The sequence below is a fragment of the Acipenser ruthenus genome, chromosome 35, assembly GCF_902713425.1.
Source record: "Acipenser ruthenus chromosome 35, fAciRut3.2 maternal haplotype, whole genome shotgun sequence".
Taxonomy (NCBI): domain Eukaryota; kingdom Metazoa; phylum Chordata; class Actinopteri; order Acipenseriformes; family Acipenseridae; genus Acipenser; species Acipenser ruthenus.
This window is the reverse complement of record NC_081223.1, coordinates 9,580,540-9,584,909: the sequence shown is the minus strand read 5'-3', so window position 1 is coordinate 9,584,909 and position 4,370 is coordinate 9,580,540. Positions and strand designations below refer to the sequence as shown.

At 38.4% G+C, this 4,370-nt stretch overlaps 1 long non-coding RNA gene across 1 annotated transcript; it reads left to right on the top strand.

The window, feature by feature from the left end:
- Positions 1 to 2,658: 2,658 nt before the first annotated feature.
- Positions 2,659 to 4,164, top strand: LOC131705124 (uncharacterized). Its single transcript, XR_009310201.1, has 3 exons — positions 2,659 to 2,788; positions 3,161 to 3,238; positions 4,126 to 4,164. It is a non-coding gene; the product is annotated as an uncharacterized LOC131705124 (long non-coding RNA).
- The last annotated feature ends 206 nt before the right edge of the window (positions 4,165 to 4,370 follow it).

Here is a 4,370-nt window from a genome sequence, read left to right as displayed (position 1 = left end):
GACTTAGACCTTTTTCTATGACTTTTTATAGCACAGTTTTTTTTTATTTATATAATAACACCCCTATTTTAGAATATCTTGAAATCAAATTCTCTCTATACAGCAGTTACTGCACAGTGCAATAGTTCTCAATACAGTGTCATTTAAGGTTTAAGCGTTATATTACAGTACATGGCTGAGTGATACACGCAGAGGGTACAAAGCTTTCAGTATTTTCAGCTTTGGTGAATTGGTTATATGCTATCAGTTATTTTTTAAGGCTTATTTTGTATTCACAAATGTATTGTGCACCAATATCTATACATTTTAGAAATATTTATTCATTGGAAGTCAAATTGTCTCCTTTTTTAAAATGTTTACACCTGGCTACACAGATGAGTACCTGCACTTTTTTGTTGAGAATTTCACCCCTGTACATAGATAATACAAAACTCAACTCTATCTCACTCTTAAATTAACACTTGTAAATATATAATAGTAAACCTCCATTTCTTGATCCAACTTCCAAATGCAGTTTTGTTTTTTTAATGGTCATTTTTGCAGTATAACGCAATCTTGTAAACTGACTCCTCATTGAAACCAGTGCTGCCTTTATGATATTACTGGTGTGCTGCTAAATTGTTTCTTAATAAAGGTCACTGGAATGGAACAATATTTTTGGTCCTTCATTGTGAGGTGTGCTGGGTGTATGTGTGCTCTTGACCTCCGTAATAAATGCAAAACTCTCCTGTGTGGTGTCGGCTTTACTTATTAAAATGTTGCTGATTTTGGCAGCTGGGTAACTAACCACCTGTTATATCTATCAGTTGGATAATAATGAAAATCTTTGGTCTTATTGCTAATTCACACGCAACTTCATTTATGAGACAACTTGTGCTCTTGGGGAAATTTGAATAGAAGGTAGATATTTAACAAGAAGAGAAAGTTTAAACTTTCTAGGAAATTAAAAAAGACAATGAAGGTGTTCCAGTATTCCTGTGTGCGTATGTAAACAGGGATATTTGGTTGCCAGAGCACTGCAGCAACAGCATTGACACATGAAACAGTACGCCTCTGCCTTCCAACAAGCAGGCGATACATCTTGTAGTGTAACTAGGAGCGGATCTTAGAACCCAGGCAAGGTTGGGCCAGATGAGAGATCTCCAAAGTGCTGCAGGGTCTGGTAACACTTTACATTAAGAGCCTCATTTACGAACATAAGAACATAAGAAAGTTTACAAATGCAAGGAGGCCATTCGGCCCATCTTGCTCGTTTGGTTGTTAGTAGCTTATTGATCCCAGAATCTCATCAAGCAGCTTCTTGAAGGATCCCAGGGTGTCAGCTTCAACAGCATTACTGGGGAGTTGGTTCCAGACCCTCACAATTCTCTGTGTAAAAAAGTGCCTCCTATTTTCTGTTCTGAATGCCCCTTTATCTAATCTCCATTTGTGACCCCTGGTCCTTCTTTCTTTTTTCAGGTCGAAAAAGTCCCCTGGGTCGACATTGTCAATATCTTTTAGAATTTTAAATGCTTGAATCTGATCACACGTAGTCTTCTTTGTTCAAGACTGAATAGATTCAATTCTTTTAGTCTGTCTGCATACGACATGCCTTTTAAACCCGGGATAATTCTGGTTGCTCTTCTTTTCACTCTTTCTAGAGCAGCAATATCCTTTTTGTAACGAGGTGACCAGAACTGAACACGATATTCTAGATGAGGTCTTACTAATGCATTGTAAAGTTTCAACATTACTTCCCTTGATTTAAATTGAACACTTTTCACAATATATCCGAGTAGTCACGGAATATTGGAGACGTCACGGAAGTGAAAGGTGGAGGCGGAACACAGAAGATTCCAAAATCATTAGCCAGATGATTATATTTTCACTGAATAATTCTGACGACAAGGCAAACATGTCAGATTTGCTGTGCAGCAGTTGCAGTTATGAAAGATTATACCACCATACAACGTCACTATGATACTATGTACAAAGCAGCGCATTTAAAGAAGCTATGTCTGAATGAAAGGAAAGGACTTTTTGAACTTCAGGAAGCCATGGAAAGGGCAGCATTACCTTGGAAGAAACTAAGTGTGGTGGGATTACAACAGAGGGTGCACCATGACTGAGCAGAAGAGTGGATTGGCTAGCAGCAGAGTGCTGGAGAAAATTAAAGAAAGAAATGCAGAAATACCCATTTCCTTACACCAGATTCTGCATCAACAGGCATTATGTGGAAAAGTTGCAGAATTAGAACACGTAATGAGCATTGTTATCATCCCCACACAATCTCACTCACAAACTAATTGTTAAAATGACAAGAAAATAGCGCATTACTCTAGAAGAGTTTTGTGTTGATTTAAAAATGTTATTTCTTCTTAGCAGAAAATAATAACATATTGGTTGATTTTTGGACTTTCAAATGCGAGTTCTAGAGGCATTCTGCAGGATAGTTTTGCCTTCTTTATGCAAGGCCAGGAGCCAAACTATAAAGCCTATTTCTTTGACTGTGTGATGTAATATAACAAATATGGTACTGCTTATTTGGCTATACAATTTGATATGATGAGGCTCATTCATCACTTGCTGAGGAGCCGATCCAGCCTACAAGAATTTCACCTGTGGTGATCTGATCAAACAAATGGGCAACTACTGAAACAATACCAGCGTGACGCAGATGGATTTGAATGGAGAACAAGATAAATACCCAGCAGTGCAAGAGTAATAATACTGAACCTTCTGCTAACAGCCACAATGAAGACTCTCTACATACTGGTCCTGTCTGCCGCTGTTCTGCTCATCGCTTCAGGTAATGCCTTCTCTTGCATTTGGTGTCTCACTGTCTTGTCTGTGTGTTTCGTTCTATTGCTATGGGTCTAAACCTTGGTATCACTTGGAAAGTGATATTCAATGTATCTCTGATGAATAAATAATAACACAAAAAACGTCTCCTTGAAAAGAATTAGATTGTTTTGGTTTAAATATAACAAGCAAAGGAGATTGAATTGAAAAACATTTGCTACATTTGTCATGGTTTGGACTGTTGGCTAGTATGCTGTATTATAGAAAGCAGTTAGCCAACAGAGAACCGTCTTCACTGTGCAACCTCGCTTCAGCTCTGTGTTGAAATTCACTTCTAGATAAACTCATATTCTCCTTTATACATTGTAATCCTTTTCAGATGCAAGAAGCATCGAGGATGGATCGGAAGATGAGGACAAGCTTGTGGACACGATGCTGGAGGATAAGAGAGAGCTTGGTAAGTTTGCCGATTTCATTTATTTATTTATTTATTTATCTGGTGGACACCTTTATCCAAGGCGACTTACAGGTGCTTCTGGGCAGTAAAGGGTTACATTGTAAGCTTAATATTTAAATACACTGTAGTTTACAGTCAGTGCAAATAATATCACTTAAATACAATTTAAGCTAGGATACAACAAGTTAAGATTACAACAAGTTATAGCTACAATGACACAGAGCAATAGAAATTCACTGACGGCAGCTCTGCTCCCCTGTCCTCTGAAACTGTAATGGAGGACTGACCTGTAGCTCAAAGAGTGCTGTTCTGATGGTCCCTCCTCCTTTACCCCTGGATTGGTTTTCTGTCTCTAGACTTGAGACTGACAGTCTTCACTGCCCTATTGGCTATACTCATTACAAATGTTTGTTTGTACCTGTTGCTCGGCACGGGCAAACTCGACATTTCAAACCGTTCATTGAATGTCCTTATTGAACTGCATTATATAAAACAAAAAATAAATACATCATGTAACCACTGGAAGAACTGGAGACTTCACCTTATGTTGTGTTGACCTATCCCTGTTCATGGTTCAGTCTACTTACTTTAGAGGCAAGAAACATCCATAGGGCAGGGTTTCACAGCTACCAGGGTGTTTTACACAGCAAGTAGCCAGTAACACTCCAGTAGACACCCAGTATCCCTTCACTTAATCAACCTTACAATAGTAACTGCTATACAGCTTTCATTCAGCCCATTTGCAATATTTATCATGGTTTGGATGAGTAGCCAAAACATATTTATCTCGAGAAACGCTGCCACTGTGCAATCTCCCTTCAGCTCTATGTTGAAATTCACGTCTAGATAAACTAAGATTCTTCCTTATACACTGCAACGCTTTATAGATACCAGAAACATCCAGGATGGATCTGAAGATGAGAACGATCTTGTGGATGCGATGTTGGAGGTTAAGAGGGAGCTTGGTAAGTTTGTCAGTTTCATTCTAACCCCTTTTTTTCTGAAACCAGTTACACTACTTTATAAAATGTGATTCATTGTTGAAGAACTTACAGATTTAGTGAAGTGCATTACAATGATTTATCTTACAGCGGCCCAGACTGATTTGGATGCAGACCTGAATGAGGAGAGC